Source organism: Canis aureus, chromosome 3 (assembly GCF_053574225.1).
Source record: "Canis aureus isolate CA01 chromosome 3, VMU_Caureus_v.1.0, whole genome shotgun sequence".
NCBI lineage: Eukaryota > Metazoa > Chordata > Mammalia > Carnivora > Canidae > Canis > Canis aureus.
In genome coordinates this window covers 51,966,726-51,987,068 of record NC_135613.1, presented here as the reverse complement: position 1 = coordinate 51,987,068, position 20,343 = coordinate 51,966,726, and the positions used below count along the sequence as shown (strand labels likewise).

Sequence of the window (20,343 nt, the reverse complement as noted above, 5' to 3'; positions counted from 1 at the left end):
TTTTTCTTATCCTTCTTCCCCTCATTGTTATTAGTCTTTTGTTCCTTACTCATACTGAAAAAAATTCCATACGATTCCTGCAATCATTTTCAACATTCTTACACATATTTTTTATCTAATAAAACCAATCTCTGGGGTATTTTTAGGTCTGATTCCACTCTTTGTTTTATTGGCTTATTCTCAGTTATGATGTCTTTCGCCTTGTATGCTTTGTCTTTAGGTCTTTGTTTTGTTTTGCTTTTATGGTGAGCTTGTATTTATTGGAAATTTATCAGTAGGATAATGGGAATTCTTTGTGGTCTCCATTAAGGGCAGTTCCTCTGAAAAAGATTGTGTTTGATCCTGCCTGGAGGATTGTAAATTCCTGGGAATCACTTTCAATGAACTTCTCAGTTTATTTATTATTTACTTTGCTTGTTTTTAGAATATTCCCACTGCATAGTTCAGACCTCAAATCTGTATCAAAGCCAGTCCAGAGCTGCAAATTATGAAGCGAGATATTTTTTCTCTTCACCCAAAGACAAGGTAATGATTGGCCCTTTCCTTTGATGTCTCCTTTTGTGGCGTTGATCTTAGTTGTTTTTTGTTTGTTTGGTGGGATGGTTTTCCTGATTCTGTTTCACTGAAGATGTCTCAGATCCACAGGAATTTTTGTACTTTGTACCGCTTCTTTGTTAGGTAAAGGGCATTTTGTGGGAAGGAAACACATTCCTAGACCTAGTCTCCTTTCCCTGGGCAATTGTAAAAAGTGAATATTTGGGTAACAGAGTAATGCGGATGCCCTTTGGGCACTCAGCAGCTTCAGAGCTCACTTCACTGGATTCATGCATTAGCTCTGTAATTGGCCTCTAAGGATTTTCCTTATTTTCTTGCCAGCTCAGCAACACATGTAAAATGATCATTTTAAGGTATTTTGTTGCTGCTTGGTTAGGCAGGTTATTACTGGAACCAGAAATCAACCATGACTTTCTTATACAGTTCCCGGCCCTGCACCAGGATTTCTAATTGCCTTGATTTTCTCCTGTTGACAAGAGAATGGTGTGTCCTTATGATATTCTCAAATTATTTGGCCCATGATTCATATCTCTATGTGATCTACTTCCTTCACAGCCATTCTTTGGAGACTCTGGAACCTTGTGTCTGCTCCACTATGGACCAGTGACTTTCCAGCTGTCATCCTAATATCTCCAATCTTCACTTCCTAGGGTGAATCTGTTATTTCCTAGATCCAGTGGCTTCTAATATTTTATTTGTTTCTCTGTTTTCTATGTCATTTCATTAATGAACTAATTATTGGACATTTCTGAGTCTATCCTCATCTAAAAATGTATTTTATTTTTAATTTGGAGAGAGAGAGAACATGTGAACAAGAGGAGAGGGGGAGGAGAGAATCTCAAGCAGACTACCCATTTAGAGTGGAGTCCAATCCCATGATCCTGAAATCATGACCTGACCCAAAACACGAGTCGAACACTTAACCAATTGAGCCACTTGGAGTCTAAAAATGTCTTTATTTTGCTCTCAAATTTGACTGGTGGTTTGCTTGGGTATTGAATCTCAGTTCAAAATAAATGGCCTGGATTTCTGATTTCAACTCCAAAATTTAAAAGCTTGGAGGTCATCTTGTGCTTATAACAAGAAAAGAGCTGAACACATTGAAAATCATTACTTTCTTGGTACCATTAGAAAACTGAGGTCTCAGGCCAGACTACCCGCAAATCTGGAACATGCAGGAAACCAAAGATAAAGAAAAAAAAAATCTTGCAAAAATTGCCAGAGAGGAGGAAATAACTTACCCACAGAGGAATAAAAATAAGAATTACAGTGGGATTTTTATCATTGAAGCAAAACAAAAAATAGTGGAATGAAATATTTAAGGTGTTGAAAGAAAAAATCCACCAACCGAGAATTGTATACCCAGAGATTATTCGTCAAAAATTGAGAAATGAAGACTTTTTTAGAGAAAATTGATGGAATTTATCATCCATGTAACTATCCTGAAAAAAAAAAAAAAAGGTTAAAAGAAACAATTGAAGACAGAAGGAAAATGAAGGAAAGTGTGGTTAGAAACTTGGAACTATACCAAGAAAAGAAGAGCATCAGAGAAGAAATAAATGAAGGTAGAATAATAACCCTTATTAATTTAAATTATAAATTTATCTGAAGTAAACTTATTGAAAGCAACAATCATGACAATGTATTGGGCAGTTATAGCATATGGGCAAGTAAAATGAATGATAGCATTTCATAATGGACAGGAGAGAGGAACTGAGAACACTTTGTTATAAAGTGTACTGTACTACACATGAAGTAACATAATGTCATTTAAAGGTGGACTTAGAGGGATCCCTGGGTGGCGCAGCGGTTTGGCTCCTGCCTTTGGCCCAGGGCACGATCCTGGAGACCCGGGATCGAATCCCACGTCGGGCTCCCGGTGCATGGAGCCTGCTTCTCCCTCTGCCTGTGTCTCTGCCTCTCTCTCTCTCTCTCTCACTGTGTGCCTATCATAAAAAAAATAGAAAATAAGAAGAATCTAAAATTAATAATCTAAGCTTCCACTTTAGGAATCTAGAGAATGAAGAACAACATAAGCCTAAGGCAAGCAGAAGAAAGGTCATAAAAACTAGAGTAGAAATCAATGAATTGGAAAACAATAATGAAAATCAACAAAACCAAAAGTTAGTTCTTTAGAAAGATCAATAAAATTATAAACCTCTTGCCAGGATAACCAAGAAAATCAGATAGAAAACATAAATTACTAATAACAGAAATGAAAGAAAGATTGTTGCAATTGATTATGGGGGCATTAAAAAAATGATAAAAAAATACTATAAACCACTTTAGTTCATTAGTTTGAGAAGTTAGAGGAAATAAACAAATTCCTTAAGATATATGCTATCAAAACTCACACAAGCAAAGGCAGATAATTTAAAGACTTATTTACTTATTTTAGAAAGAGAACATGCAAGCATGAGCTAAGCATGAGTGGGGGAGGGGTAGAGTGAGAGAATCTCAGGCAGACTCCCCACAGAGGGCCCGACATGGGGCTCCATCTCATGACCTGAGATATGATCTGAGCTGAAATGGAGACCTGATTTGATTTGATCTGAGCCAACCTGGCTCAGTTGGTTAAGACAGCCCTGGGAAGGTAGATAATTTAAATAGGCCTGTGTCTACTTAAACATTAAAACAATAATTAATAACCTTATAAGAAAGAAAGTACCAGGTTCTGATGGTTTCACTGGTGAATTCTGCCGAACATGAAGGTATAATGCCGATTCTCTGCAATCTCTTCTAGAAAATGGAAAGAGGTGTAACACTTCCTGACTCATTCTATGAGGCCAGCATTACCCTAATACTAAAACCATGCAAAAGCATTAGAAGAAAGATAAATTACTGAGCAATGTCTCTTGTGAACAGGTGGTAGACAGAATTATGCCCCTCTCCCCAACGATGTCCACATTCAAATCCCAGAAGTCTGTAACTGTGATATCTTACTTGGTAAAAGGTACTTTGCTGATGTTACCAAATTAAGGACCTTGAGATAGGAGATTACCCTGGATTAACTGGGTGGTCCCAATGTAACCACAATGTAACCATTCCCTCTCTAAGAGGGAGACAGTCTTGTCAGAGTGAGAGAGGAGATGTGTGACAAGAAGAGGTTGGAGGGCTATTTCCTGAAGATAGAGGGAGAGGTCAATGGCCAAGGAATGCAGTGGGCCCCTGGAAGCTATAAAAGGCAAAGAAGTGGATTACTCCCAAGGTTTCCAGAAGGAATGGAGCTCTGCAGACATCTTGATGTTATCCTGTAAGTCTCATTTCAAACTTCTGACTTCTAGAACTTAAGATAATAAATGTATATTGTTTTAGTGCCAATACTTGCACAACTTTTTTTTTTTTTTTTAGAGAGCAAATGTCAAATAAACATAGATGGGAAGATCCTCAACAAAATGTTAGCACACTGAATCCAGCAATGTTTAGAAAGAAATATACACCACAACCAAGTGGGCTTTACTCCACGTGCACGTTCAACATTAAAAGATAAATTAAGGGGCACCCGGGTGGCTTATGGTGTGATCCTGGGGTCCTGGGATCCAGTAGCACATTGGGCATCCCTGTGAGGAGCCTGCTTCTCCCTCTGCCTGTGTCTCTGTCTCTCTCTGTCTCTCATGAATAAATAAAATCTTTTTAAAAAAAGATAAATTAATATAATCCACCACACCAACAGTCTAAGGAAAAGAAATCATTTACTCATGTCAATGGCAAGAAAAGCATTTAACAAAATCCAGTACCCACTCATGATACAAATTCTTGGCAGACAAGAAATAGAGGAGAACTTTGACTTCATAAAGAATATCTACCAAAAACCCTAAACCCAAAGCTCACATTATATTTAACAGTGAGAAATTCATGCTGTTTTTGTGTCATGACTATCTTTTGGATGTGGTCTGCTATCATTTATCTTGATCATTATATTATAGTCTTTTTATTCTGAAGGATTTTGTATTTTTTTTCATCTCTGAGTGTCTTTCATTCTATATTTGATCATTTTCTCTCCATTCTCTGATCTCTTTTCTAGTAACTTTCCGTGATAAGATGTTGAGCTGCATGGAATGGACTCAATCTATTTTCTTCATTCTATCTACGCCTGTCATTCTGATCTATGTCAGAGGACTGAAAGGTGGGAGGATCAAATAGGTGAAATACAGGGGATTCTTTTAGGGTGGTGAAACTATTTTGTATGATACTGTAATTGTGGATACAAGATGGCATACATTTGTCAAAATCATAGAATATAACAATACAGAGTGAATTTCACATATGCAAAATAAAAAACAGTCCAACCAGAGGAAAAGGTGCTGATCTAAGGAACTCTGGGAATGAGTAGAATCTGAAATTCTTTTTTTTTTTTTTTTTCAAAAAAAGATTTTATTCATTCATTCATGAGAGACACAGAGAAAGAAGCAGGGACACAGGCAGAGGGAGAAGCAGGCTCCACGCAAGGACCCCGATGTGGAACTCGATCCCAGGACCCCAGGATCACACCCTGAGCCAAAGGCAGATGCTCAACCACTGAGCCACCCGGGTGCCCCAGAATCTGAAATTCTAAAGACAAAAGGAACTGCACATATGTGCCATACTACAGGTGACTAAGTTGTTTCCCATGGGTGTATGAGTGAACAAATCTGATACTGTATACATGTATCATGGAGTTGACCAATTATATAGATGGGCAGAAAATGGTGGGAACCAGGATTTTCATTGTGGACATGGTGATATACAGATAAGCAATGGAGGAGGTTATAATAATCCATGTGATAGTGGAGTATGGTTAGAGACATCAGTATGAAATCATGTTTAGCTTAATATGGATCCAGATGCTTACATAGAGAAATACTTTTAGGGATGCCTGGGTGGTTGAGGTCTGCATTTGGCTCAGGCTGTGATCCTGGAGTCCTGGGATCAAGTCCCTCATCGGGTTCCCTGCAGGGAGCCTGCTTCTCCCTCTGCCTGTGTCTCTTCCTCTCTATGTCTCTCATGAATAAATAAATAAAATCTCTTAAAAAAGGAAATACTTATAGATATTTGTACATTTGCATGTTCTATACACACATATATTTCCTTGTATTGTTAGCTTTGAGAGCCTAGGAGTGATGAACACCTCAGAAGCTATGAGCACACCTGGCACTTAGATCTTGGTTCCTAATACCATTTCCATAAAAGAGGCGAGGTTCTTTGGAGAAATGGCTGATTCTAAGACTGGGGCAGCAAATATGCAAGATGAGCTTAGAACATTGTGTAGCCACAGAGAGCTAAGAAGTGCTCCAAACAAAACCAAAACCAAAACAAAACCCCCCAGTACAGCCAATATGTATTGATAGGATTACGACAAAGGAGACAACCGAAAGAGCTAATTTAGCCAACACTGGAACCATTTGGGCCCAAAAATAAAGCAGCATTGGAGTACAACCCAAAGTATAAAATAAATCTAGGTGCCTGGCTGGCTTAGTGGGTAGAGGATGCAACTCTTGATCTCAGGGCTGTGAATTCAAGCCCCACGTTGGGCATGAAGCCTATTTTAAAAATGTGGCAAAGTATAAAATAAATGTCCATGAGTCTGTAATGATATAAATACATGATTGACTAATGGAGAGGAAGAGATTAAGGCCCCATATGGAAATATTTCACATAACTTATGTAGATACTCTATTTTTATGGAGGTGGATCATAAGTCTCTACTCCTTAAGTGTGAGCTGTGCACCATACAATATGGAAAGGGGAACAAAAAAGTTACTTTATGGTGGAAAAATATGACCTCCATCTACCCAAGCTATATGGTCAAGGGCAGCAACAGCAGTGATAAGTCATATTGATGGTATTTATTCCTGATGGGACAAGAATGGCACTTGACTTCTGTGGCCTTCCTGTCCCAAACCCATAACCTCAGTCTAACCATGAATACAACAGCAGACAGGTTCCACTAGAGGGACATTCTACAAAATATCTGACCAGTACTCTTCAAAAACTGTTCTGTTAAGATCATCAGAAATAAGGAAAGCCTGAGAAAGTGTCACTGTGAAAAGGAGCCTAAGGAGACATGACAAGTCAATGTGATGTTATACCCTGGATGGGATTCTGGAATAGCAAAAGGGTATTAGGTAGAAACTAAGGAAATCTGAGTAAGTGTGTATCAACACTGGTTCATTAAATGTAGTGAATATACCATGTTGATATAAGATTGTAAATTATGGGGCCCAAGGGTGGCTCAGTTGATGAAGCATCTGATTCTTGATTTCAGCTTAGGTCACGATCTCAGGGTCATGAGATCGAGCTCTGCCTTAGACTCTGCACTGAGTGTGAAGCCTGCTTAAGATTCTCTCTGTCTCCCTTTCGCCCTCCTGCCTGCATGCTCTCTCTTTCTCTAGAATTGTAAGATTGTAAGATTTGCTAATAATGGAGGAGGCAGGGTCCTCAGTTTATAGGGACTCTCTATACTATTTTCCCAAATTGTCTGTCAAAGTACAAGTGTTCTAAAGTAAAGACCATTTTTAAAAAGTGTCCTCAGAACTTTGAAGGCAATCCCTTCCCCCTCCTCCTCCTCCTCCCCTTCCTCCTTCCCTTCCTCCTCCTCCTTCTCCTCCCCCTCCTTCTTCTTCTTCCTCTTCCTCTTCTTCTTTTTCCTCTTCTATAAGTAGGTTCCATGCCCAGCATGGAGCCCAATGCAAGGCTCAGCTCAAGACCTTGAGATCAAGACCTGAGATGAAATCAAGAGTTGGATGCTTAAATGTCTGAGCCACCCTTGTAGGCAATTTCTTCTAATAGCCAGTGGGTCTTCATGAGAAATCAGATTGTTATTCCTTTTTGGAAGATAGAATTTCTCTTCCTCCTCTGGAAGCTTTCAGACTTTATTTATTTTGTTAAATCCATGCTGTTCTTGTTTCATGATAGTCTCTTAGATGTGGTCTGCTATCATTTATCTTGATCATTACAGCCTTTTTATTCTGAAGACTTTTGTACTTTTTATTTGGGTTGCTTATGTTTCATATTTGATAATTTTCTCTCCATTCTCCGAGCTCCTTTCTGGTAATTTTCATTAGTAAGATGTTGAACTTCATGGAGCTGAGACTCAATGTGTTTTCTTCATTGTCTCCCTCTGCCATTCTGAGCTATCTTGTAGAAATATCCTACTCTGTCCTCCCAGTCCTCCCAGTCCTCCCACTGGCATTATATTTTGGCAATCTTATGTTTAATTTCTTTTTTTAAAGATCGTATTTATTTATTCATGAAAGACACAGATTGAGGCAGACACAGGCAGAGGGAGAAGCAGCTCCCTGCAGGGAGCCTAATGCAGGACTCAATCCCAGGATCCCAGGATCCCAGGATCCTGACCTGAGCCAAAGGCAGATGGTCAACCACTGAGCCACCCATGCGTCCCAATTGCCTTTATTTTCTGATTCATAGGTGGGAACCTCTTACGGATTGCATTTGATATTTCTTAGTCTTCTATTTTATTTTATTTTTTAAAAAGATTTCATTTATTTATTCATTCATGAGAGAGAGAGAGAGAGAGAGGCAGAGACACAGGCAGAGGGAGAAGAGCAGCAGGCTCCATGCAGGGAGCCCGATGTGGGACTCGATCCCAGGACTCCAGGATCACGCCCCGGGCAGAAGGCGATGCTAAACCGCTGAGCCACGGGGGCTGCCTGTCTTCTCCTATTTTAGGGAGACCATTTTGTTGAATTCCTTTCCTTTACATCCAAGGAGACCAGGTTTCTGAGCAGAGAGCTCTTGGCTGACTTGTGGAGAAGCACTAGAGTTTTGCAGTAAGATGGGTCAGGTTGGATGCCAGCTCTCCCACTAGCTGGGAGATTGAGAGCAAGCACTGAATTTCTCAGCACCCCATTCTCTCATCTTTAAAATGATCAATAGAACATGCTTAGTCCAGTTGTCATGAGACTAGAAAGAGATTATCTGTGTAAAGTGTTTAGCACAGTGCTGTAAATGGTCATAACCTAATAAATGTTGCTGTTACCACTAATCACATCATCCAGATTGAATTACTTGCACACCCAAAGAGTGTTTGTTTTTGTAGCTACTAATCGTTGAATCTGGCACCCTTTCGCTTTGTGACATCATGAGTGATACACGTTGTACAAGAGAAGGGAGAAAGGAGTTTAACGTTCTTAGGGATAAATAGTAAGAATAACAAATATGAGGATGAGACATAAAAATGAAAATGTGAGAAGAGAGGCTCTGTGTGCAGCCCTTAGGCCCCATAAGTGCTTTGTTTGTTCTGCCTAATATGTTTATATGTAAATGACCTTGGCAAGTGACAATTACTAAGAACAACATTCAAATGTTTGGTTAGAGCAGAATCTGCATTAGAGGGGACTTAGACCAAAGCAGATACATGGGTTTTTGAAGCAGTTGGATGGGACAGAGAGAAGTGTTAGAGGTATTTTACTTTTCATTAAGGATCTCAATCATAGTGTAATTAACCAACAGCCTTCCAAGGTGAAACCAACAGAACAAACCAAACTTCCACATGGGGAACAGAGAGAAGCTTTCAGGAAAACACAAATGGAAGAACCCAATGGTTCGGGAGAAGAAGCCATCGGAACTAGTTCGGAGATGGGGTCTTGAGACAGGACTCATTTAGCCCCCAGATCCAAACCCAAAGATGAATTCTGTAGCTGCAATTCAGGGGTTGCAAGAGAGGTGTGGGAAAGAGACACCAGATTCCTTCCTCTCAGTGTTTTATTAATATTGCAGGCTCTTTCTCTCGAGTGTGTGCTTTTCTCATTTGTTTGACCAACACAAGCGGGAATGAGTAAGCTCCTCCTGGCATATATTTTCCCATTTACCAGGGTCAGTGTTTACATTAATAACACACCACCCTAGATGAAGGTGCTCTTTCTGTTAACCCCACACAGCTGCTAATTAGCAGGTCACTTGCGGGTTAGAGGTGCGCTTGTGTTGTGCTTCTTGGCTGGCTGTTGTGTTATTATAACAACTGTAAACGCCATATGCAGCTGCCATACGGGTTGTGCTCAGAAGGCTGTTTGTATAATTACAGGCATTAGCCAGAGATGGAGCCTGCCAGCTGACATTCAAGAGGCAATAATAACTTAATTTCCCTCACAACAAATTGGCTCTCTAATAGGGGATTTAGTTGTACTCCGAACTTCGGGATGGCTTGAGAATTCCAGCAAGCACATTTCTGTCCAGCTATTCTCGTAAGGGGGAGAGTAATCACACCCATACCCAAGACAGTTTCTACAGTTGCTTGAGGATCAATCAATAGGTGACAGTACTTCCTACCTTTTTATTCCAAAGAGAAGCTATATAGTCAGAGGAGTCCTCTAGCTTCCAAAGGGGCTTTGGACATCTCAAAGATGTCATGGAAGATTTTTGCCCAACTGGTGTCTCTTACCGAGTGCAACTCAGGAAATGCTTTGCTCTGGTGTAGCGTTTGGAATGAGCTAGAGAGTGCATATGGGGAGCCTGCTCCCTGGGAATCTGATTTCACTGTTATCTCCTGTTTACCCTCAGCCAAAATAACCACCCCCCCCATCTCCACCCAGCAAATGTTGATGCAAAGCCATTTCCTCTGTGATAGCTTTCTTGATCTTTCTCTCTTACCTTCAGAAGTTATGATCTCTTTCTTCTTTTTGTGTTTTTCTGCATTGGGTGTCATAATTGTAAGTTTTATCACTCGTGTAATTATTTGTGCCCACACCTGTCTCTCTGAGTTGACTGGGAGAATCTGACAGCATCTGTTTCTTATTCATCTTGGTAACACCTATCATGCTTTTCACCCAGCAGGTGCCAAAAGCAGTTGTTAAATGGATTTAAAATATATTTTCAAAAGGCTACAGTCATTCTGTACTTTAAAATATGTGTAGGACGTGAATCACAGTGGCGAACAGAAAAGCTAGAAAAGATGAATGGATTTGATTATTTAAAGATAAAGTCTGTGTTTTACATACTATATATAAACTCATTTCTCTCCATACGTATATATTAGATAAGATTATATATTTGTACCTATATATTTATACATATATTTCTTTATATAGAGATCCATAACTGTATCTGTATTTAGATCTGCATCTAATATTTTGGTATTCTGTGCCATTTAAAGGAGATGTGAAAACTTTGAATGACCTAGAAAGACTTGCAATCCTCTGACATGATAAAAGAAAGTTACAAAACATTATAATCACTGTGGGTACGATTTGTATTCATATATTCTAGTGATAAATATTTATACACTTAAGGTCCAGAAAGATATGCATGAACAATAAGATTGAGTGTTTATTCATGATGGGATTTGGATTACTTTTGCTTTATTTTGCTAATTTGTGTTTTCTAAATGTTGGCAATGTATATACAATGCTTTTGAATTGAGGAAATTATTAGTAATGTAATTTTATTAATATATTTTCCAAGCATTATAAAAGGAAGGACCTTAGTACCTCCAAATTCCCTTTAAAATAACATCCTGGCCATAAGAGATGTTGGAAAATGCTATTATGTTTTAATACTTAATGAGTAGGCTTCACTTATTTTATAATGAAGTGCTTCAGGGTTGGGGTAGATAATGTGTTTTGGGGTTCGCAGGTGCAAAGGGGATGAGGCAGGGGATAAGACATTTTGTAGTGAAAAACACCAACTCTGGGGCTGGAGCAATATTGTTAGGCATGAACTTTGTCTAGTTGTTTTGCTCTTTTGATTAAAAGTTCAAACTTAATTGGATTAGACAGTAGCAAAGGAACACTTAGCTAACATTTGTGGGCTTGTTTCATATCCAGGCAATATGCTCCACATATTGATATATGGTCCCTTTTAATCCTTGCTGCTATCCTATAAGATGGGCATTAGAAAACTTCTATGTGTTTCACAGAAGAGAAAATTTAGTCTGAACTTGGATACTTCTATGTCATAGTAACTGAGCTGCAGCTTTAAAATTGTCTGTAGTCTGGACTCTGCCTGCCTTCCAGACAGCAAACATTTGTGAACCAAGTGTCTAAATGTTTTGGATTTATACTTCTTTTTTTTTTTTTTTAAGATTTTATTTATTTATTCCTGAGAGACATACAGAGAGAGGCAGAGACACAGGCAGAGGGAGAAGCAGGCTCCTTGCGGGGAGCCCGATGTGGGATTTGATCCCAGGACCCCGGGATCATGCCCTGGGCTGAAGGCAGACGCTCAGCCTCTGAGTCACCCAGATGCCCCCTGGATTTATAGTTCTTTAATTGTTACTTGAATGTTTCATTTTATATACCATATGATGAGCAAAGGCTGGACTTAGTGTAGTGGATGCAGCTGGTGCCCTGCCCAGATCCCCTTCTCTAGACGGGCGGTCCCTCATCATTAGCCAGTGTGGGTGGTGACTCCTAATGGCTCACACCAGCCCTTTCTCCAGGGACCATACTCAGTGGAGGGGGCATCTTGATGAGGGGAAGGTGTCCTTCCTTACCCTGGGGGGCAGAGAGGAGAGGCAGCCAGAAGTAAATGACTGATTAACATGGAATGTGAAGGATCACCTTCTTGCCTTGAGATGGGACCACACCTTTGGTGGGACTTGTGTTCCAGGCAGAAGCCAGTCTGGAGCTGAGACCACATCCTCACTCCGTTTTCTTCCTATAACCCATCCTCTCCCCTGACTCCCTTTCTCCTGAGAGCACCTCTTCCCCTAAATCACCATCATGAGAATCTCCTCACCTCAGGCTAAGCTTCTAGATGCCCTATCTGAAACATTTAGATGTGTAAATAGAATGGAAATATTCTGCGATGTTTTAAATTTCACTTCAATGAATAAGGTGAACAGTTTTTCACATTTTAAGAATCATTTGTATTTCCTATTCTCTGAAGTTTATTCACAGACTTTGCTCATTTAAAAACTGTTTTGGGGACACCTGGGTGGCTCAGTGGTTGAGCATCTGCCTTTGGCTCAGGTCGTGATCCCGCTGTCCCAGGATTGAGTCCCACATCGGGCTCCTTTCATGGAGCCTGCTTCTCCTTCTGCCTGTGTCTTGGCCTCTCTCTCTGTGTGTCTTTCATGAAAAAAATAAATAAAATCTTAAGAAAAATACCGTTTCAAATACTGAAGCTTATAATATGTTTTAATATTTAGTGATTTAGTGAGGCAACAGCTCCCTCCTGTACTGCCTCTTGCCTGCAGCCTTAGTCTTCCTTTCCAGAATTTTCCTCACTACCCTTGCTTGTTTTTTTTGCCTATATATTAACTGTTGAAGCAAAGTGCCCAATTCCCTCATAAGATCCTGTTGATGTTTAATATCAGGACTTCGAGATCATGACCTGAACTGAAGGCAGATGCTTACTGACTGAGCCACCCAGGCGCCCCAAGAGAAATTGCATTTTCCTAGGTATATTCCTATGTATTTTATTTACTTATGTTTGCTTTTGAAAATTCATGGACTATTTTATTTCATTATATATTCTAATTGGTTTTCCACCTGTATGTTACTAATTTCTGTGTATTAATTTTTACTCTGTATACTTACTCTGTTCTCATATTGCAGTGTTTTAGGTTGATTCTCTGGTATGTTTCAGGAACTCAGTCATATCACTTACAAGTGACAATTTTATGTCCTATTTCTCAAAATTTATACCTCTGATTTTTCACTCTTGTTTAATGATATTGACCAGAACCTCCAGAATGAAGATAAATAAATGTTCATTTTCACCATCAATGGACTTTTTTTTTAAATCATCTCTGATTTCGATACAAACTCTTTTAGTATTTTTTCATTAAGGAATGATGCTGGCTTTTGGATTGAGATATCTATCTCACGGATATTTTAGTATCTGTGAATCTCTCTATTTTACTAACTTATTATAAGACAGTTACATTTTCTTTTTAATTAGAAAAGAAAATAGGCAATCAATTCACCTCTAAAGTTGGCAAAGAAAGGGAAAGACTCAACCATTTACCTTAGCTCTCCTATTTGATCTGTACCATTAGGTCACCAAATAGTAGGTGAGAGGAGGCATCCCTCTTTATAATATCCCAGCTGACTAATGAAAAAAGAAATGAGAGAAATAGAATACCACTATTTTGCAATCTCCATTAAGTTAATGGATCTAGGCATTGGGAATCAGTGGGTGAACATCGCAAGAGGAGGACCAACCAGTTGTTACATGTCTTCTGATAAACAAACCAAAAAAACAAACAAAAACCAACCAAACAAACAAACAAAAAACCCACAAAAAAAAAACAAAAAACAAAAAAACAAACCCATGGTAGCACCTACCTCTTGTCAAAGCTATCAAACCTTCGTCTGACAGACTTTTTGTCATCTGTTAGTGTACAAGATGTACAGAAAGCAAAGGAGTAAGCCCATCTGTGCCATGAGGATGCAATCTATACAATCAGGGCTTGGGGGGAAATCTACGTATCAAAGCCTTAGGTTCCTCAATAGAGCAGTTTTAGGGAAAATAGAGGAAGAAATATGGGGTAGATTAGAAAAAACAGGCATATCAGTTTTATAAAACTTAGCAAGTACAGTGCAATGTATACATGGGAGTGCAATGTATACATGGGAGATAATACAATAAAGAAATGCAGGGAGGAGTTCCTGTACAAGTCAGGATGGTGGTTACTTTTGAGGGGAGCACAGGCTTGAAATTGGGATGAGACACAATGGAACGGCTTCAGGGATCATTGGCAAAATTCTAGTTCTTGACTCAGATGATGGTCACCAAAGTTTGCTTCCTTTTATTAATTTTTGTTATGGTTTTCTGCATTTATGCTTTCCAACAAATGGGTCAAATTAAGACAAAATGAGGCGGTGACGATTGGAGTATTTGTGGAAGAGTAGGTCTGTGAGTCTTCAAAGCCCCAGCTTTCTGACTCTGAAGGTTGCCACACAAGAGTTATTAAGAGGTCAAGCAGATGATACTGGAAGGTTTGTGTGGTGATGTGATGGTAAACCAGCTTTCTGAATCAAGAAGTCCTGGTCTGTAGCATTTTGCTCATCATCATAATGTAAGTATTTCTTCAAGCTCCAAGATGATGTCCCTGAACACTGATGTTGGAAGATGTACAGAGCTGGCTTTCATGAGCCAGTGAGAGTAGGTCCTAAGATACTGCTGGATAGATGAGCACCAAAATACATTCTACCATCTTCCACGTTGTTTGGGGTACACCAGCTTGTGGGGTCTATTGTAAGGTGTCTCTATGAACAGAAACATTGGTCTGTTTAGGTTAAGGTTTCAAATAAAATAGAGGGTGTTTGGGAGAACCAGGTATGAGGACCTGCTTCCTTTCCCCTTTGAAAAGATGCCAGATTTTATACTAAAGGAAGGATGAGAGTGTCTCTGACTCTGAGCCTAGGTTTCTTTCATTTCCTTTTTTTTAAAGGTTTTATTTATTTATTCATGAGAGACACACAGAGAGAGACAGAGACATAGGCAGAGGGAGAAGCAAGCTCTCTGTGGGGAGCCTGATGCAGAACTCGATCCCAGGACCCTGGGGTCATGCCCTGAGCTGAAGACAGACGTTCAACCACTGAGCCTCTCAGGTGCCCCTGAGCCTAGGTTTATAAGGTGTGAGATTGAGAAGAAAGTTTAGAAGATGAGGCTGAACTAGTAGATCATTTAGGGTGGCTGGATGATTTAAAAATATGACCAGGGAAGCCCAGGAAGCTGGATAGTCTGGGTGGTTAAATAATATCTTTGCTTTTCAGGTGGCAGGAAGATGACAGATGGAAGGAATGCAGCAAAACCCAGGCTCTAGTGCACCTAGGTGCCACCCTGTGCAGTAGGCCAATATATATATTTTATGTCTTTTGGAAACTGATTTAAGAGAGATAAAACATTAACAAGGACTCTCCACTGATGCTTCTGGGGCCCTGCGAGGGGACTGAAGCAGGTTCTCTAGCACTGCTCTTTGCAAGGTCACCCAAGGCTGCAAAGCTGGTACTGCCTCAGCATCATTCAGGAGAATTATTGACAACCCAGCTTCCAGGGCCCATCCAGAGCCACCGGATGGAAGGATTTGGGGGCAGGGTGCACAAATGTATATTTCTCCAAAAATCTCCCGCAAGGGGCCCTTCCATACCCAGTCTGCAAACTGGCACTTCAGAATACTAACTTACTTTTTAGGAGTATATTTGGGGGCCGAGAACATGGCAGTAGGGAGGAGGTCTGGAACGAATGAGAATGGACAATTCTCTCCCTGGGACCAGAAACAGACCATGTGGCAGAGTGATTCAGCATCTTTGCAGGCATCCCTGGTACCTCAGTCGTGGCCTTGCATAGTCTCTGGTCTGCACCCAGACTTCATGATGGGTTCTTCTAGCGTCACACATTCTGATCTCAGAAAAATATTTCTAAGATTACTCTACTGTCCTCCGGGGTGTTGATACTTTATCAGCAGATAGGAACTTTAAAGCAAAGACTCTATTCTGCAATTATGGATCTTCAGATGGAGCATACAGATGAGGACAGAGGGTGTGGACTTAGTTCAGGGACCTCCTCTGAGATGTGAGACATTTTATAAATGAGCTTCTGTCAATAAAACATGCCTTTCTTATTTCTAAGGAAAATCAGGTGAAGAGTGTGAATAAGGCAGCGAAGAAGCTTTTTCTCTTTGTTCTTATCAGATCAGTATTTCCACTCATTCTTTTCTCATTGAAGGAGACACAGCATGTTACATATTCAGCTCTGTTCCTTGTACATAGTAAACTCTCAGTATGGGAGCATTCTTATTCCTCATTATTCTTTCCCATTCCCTATGAATCCAAGGAACACTCAGATGGTGTAAACAGTTTGTGGTGGCTTTGAGAACAGAATTCATCTGGGCATAAAACCATGAAGTGTAATTCACAATTAGATCATGCTCTAATTCAAAGGAGTTGGGCCACTGTATTTAAAAACTGTGGAGGAACCCATCAAATTACTTGGAGTGAGCTGGGGCTTGTCCACACGTGGCCTCACTTTTTAACATCGGAAAATGATGCAGAGAATTGTGGTTGGAGAGTGCAGGGTTTGGAGGTGGGGAGTGCTTGGATTGAGTCCGGACTTGATGCTTTGTGGTGTTAATCAAGTTATTTAACCTCTCTGAGGTTTACTTGCAAGATTGGTTTCTGTGCACATGTGCACATGCACACACACACAAACATGTGTAACCTTACCTGCTCTTCAAAGAGTTCTTGTAAGCAGTCACAGCATAATTCAAGAAGAGTCCTTAGTATTGTTTCTAGATAGAAACAATTGCTGTTTATATATTATTGCTTTCTGAGAGTATAATGTCTCCCATATGTAGACTAGAAAGAAGATGGAGAGATCCTTATGATCTTATTTTAAACTCCCAGTGATTGGAGGCTGTCAACCAAAAACTAATGGTATCTTTCTCTGCAGTATCATACACTATTACCCTATTATTTTTTTTAAAAAAATAGGTGCTTATAATATTTATGTATTTAATCAATTTGCATATGTGTGCATGCGCACGTGTGCCTACATGCACATGCAAACACTATTGCATGTAAAGCTCAGAGGCTTGAATTTCCCATGTCTGTGCCCCTTATCTGTAAGGGAAAGCACTGCAGAGACTAATTTTAGCGAGCCTCTTTGGTGATTTTTTACATGATGTTTCAAGATCATTCTGAATCCTCTTCCTTTATGCATTCATTCACTTGACAAGTATTTATTGAGTGCCAACTCTGTCCCCAAAGCCAAAAGACTTAAATATCACAGAGTGGGTCCAAGTTCATGGAGACTATTCTTTGACCCTCACGCACCTTTACTTTATTGCTCAGGAGATAAATCCTGGGTCCAGTGCACATTCTCTGCAACAGGCATGGGGGAAGTCATGGAGGCATGAAGGGATCTAATGTCTGCTGGGAACAATGACCGTTTCAATGCCGAGAGACAGTAAGGTGTGCTGGGCTGGGCCTTCGGGGAGGAACAGGGTCTTGAGAAATGAGCCTGGAAAAATTGGGTAGGGGGCAGGTTGTAAATAATGGTATGATTTAGAGAGTGCCCACTGTGTGTCTGGCACTTTGCTTTACAAATGTTATTTTATTTAATCAGCATAACAGATAGGTATTATTATAACCTGACATTAGCACATCAAGCGTCTCCTTTTAATTCCAGCTGGGCAAAGAAACTGGGAAAACAGAAGCGTTCCCAGCAGGCAGCCGCGCTGGGCAGCAGAAAACTGTACAAAGCAAAATGCAGGTCCCACGTCTGAAGTGTCAATTATATTTCTAACAATTGCATATGGACTTCATTAGCCAGCTAAATGGTACCTATTTTAGCATCCCACCAGCTGGAGGGATTTCCAGTAGGAAATATGAGAAGGCAAAAAGTCTAGGAATCTCAGGTTCCCCAGAGCCTTCTGGAATTCATACAGATTAAGCAAGATAAGGTCAGCTCTAAAGTCCCCTCTCTTCTTCCTGTACCCCTCTGCATAGTCACCTCACGAGTGAATAAAACCAGAGCACCTGTATCTGTCCAGAGGGGCTGGGGTGGTTTTCTTGTGTCCCTTTGGGCCTCTGAGGCCGAGTCCCCCTCAGGGATGGTAGGCAGAAGCAGAAAGAATTCATTCAGCACCAGCTCTCTGTGGGAAATTTGTATCTCTTTGACATGAGGGTTCTTTATTATATGCTTCCTATTACATCTTTAGCACAGCTTCGTGTCAGCCTTTCCCATAGGTTGAATATAATGATAGGTAACCTAATCCTGAAGGTAACAGAATAATCTTAGAGGACACAAGGCTCTATTTAATTCTTGCCAAATGACAGTATATACCCAGACTCTGAACAGACCTCTGTAGAACTCCAGTAAGGTTTTGTGTCTTGCTGAGCTTGGAGCCAGAGTCGTCCCATTCTATTCTTTTTCCTACTCCCAGGCAGGATCTGATTTCACACCAATCGATCCGTAAGAGGATAATGGTATCACAGTTCAAGACAGGCAACCATGGAGAATTGTTTTATATGCTTCTGATGCTCAAGAAGTTCCAGTGGCCTGGGCTACGTCTCAGTTTTCAAGGAGAGTTAATTCCAGGGCAGAAGACAGCATGGAAAAAAAAAAAAAAAAAAAAAACCCCAAACCAAAAAAAGCCACAACAAAAAACCTCCCTCCAAAACCAAGAAAACCCCTCATAACCCCTCGCCACCCCAAAAAGAAAAAAACAAAACAAAACAAAACCAAAAACCAAAACAATAACAAGAACAAAACCAAAAATCCATGGACTTTAGAATCAGGTTGACATGGGTCAAAAGCACAGCTCTGTCTCTGATTAGCCATGATCTTAGTCAAAGATGCCTGGGCCTCAGCTTCTTGGTTAGTAAAATGATGGTAAGCCCATACCCATCTTGGACAAATTTGACAGGAACAGAATTAAGGGACTTTGTGGGATGATGGTCACAGTGAGTGGGGGCGGAGAGGCTTTACTCACTTGGTCTCATTTTGAAGATCATTTGAAAATACCATAGTTTTGTCCATTTAATTCCCTCCCTTCTCAGGAGTGTGTGTCCTGCTGTGCTCTGTACTGCCCATAACCAGAGTGGTTGACACTGGACAGTAGCTGGCCTTAATAATGATGTCTGCAGATCTAGAGTCTCTACTTGGACTCTTTCTCTCTCTCTCTCTGCAAAAAAACAAAACAAAACAAAACAACAACAACAACAAAAAACAACAAAAAACGTTTACTAAAGGCCAGTGAAAATGCCCTGGGTGAATTATGAAATTGTTAAAAGTTCATGATGGCTAGAGTCCAGAGTGGGGACCACAGACAGAGGAGGTTGGAGAGACACATTGGGGCTGGGCTCTGAAGGATTATGTAGGGTGTGCTAAGGAGCTGACCTGATCCTGAGTACTGTTATGGGACCAATGAAAGTTTCTCCAGAAGGAGGTGCCATAATTAGGGTTGAGCTTTAGAAATTACCCTGGCTCTGATGAGGAGCATGTCTTAGAGGTGAGTTGTCCTACTTGTATCTCCTGCTTGGGGCTTGTATTCTTTCTTGGGTCTTCAGCTTGAAGTTTCCTGGAAAACTTCTGAAGTTTTTTGGAAAAACTCTGGAAAATTCTTAGCTGTTGTGTCTTCAAATATTGCTCCTGCTTCATTTTATCCCTGCTCTTTTTTTGTAACTATTTATCATGGATCATAGGTCCCCTGGAATCTTTTCTGACTTTTCCATCTTTGTTTCTTACTGTGATTATGTAGTCTGATTTTGTACGTAAAGCTCTGTTGGAACATGAGTATGACCACTCATTTGTATATTGCCTGTGACAGCGTTTGAACTGCAGTGGGTGAAGTTGGGGAGTTTTGACAGGCATATTAGTCTGCAAGGCTCAAATATTTACTGTCTGGACCTTTAGAGAAAAAGTTTGCCAATTCCTGGGCCAATCTGTTGTTAAGTATATTTGTTGAGTTCTTCATGTCAGCTATGATTTTTTTCAGTTACACAATTTCTAACTGATTTTTTTTTCATAGTTTTCAGTTATCTGCTTAAACTTTCTAGGTAGGAATTTTTGAACAAACTAATCACATTTATTTTAAAATCCATGTCTTGAGGCACCTAGGTGGCTCAGTCGGTGGAGCATGGGACTCTTGATCTTGGGGTCATGAGATCAAGCCTCACATTAGGTGTAGAGATTACTTAAAAATAAAATTTTAGGGGTACCTGAGTGGCTAACCAATTAACATCTATCTTCAGCTCAGGTCATGATCGTGGGGTCCTGGGATGGAACCCTGCATCAGGTTCCCTGCTCAGTGGGGACCCTGCCTCTCCTCTGCCCCTCCCACCCCCCCGGCTCATGATCTCTCAAGTAAATAAATAAATAAATAAATAAATAAATAAATAA

General features: G+C 40.2%; 1 protein-coding gene across 1 annotated transcript in view; it reads left to right on the top strand.

Moving 5' to 3' along the window:
• The window catches only part of LOC144310896 (uncharacterized), a 187,428-nt gene that overhangs the window by 153,686 nt on the left and 13,399 nt on the right, over positions 1 to 20,343 (top strand). The gene's annotated exons all lie outside the window — the stretch shown is intronic.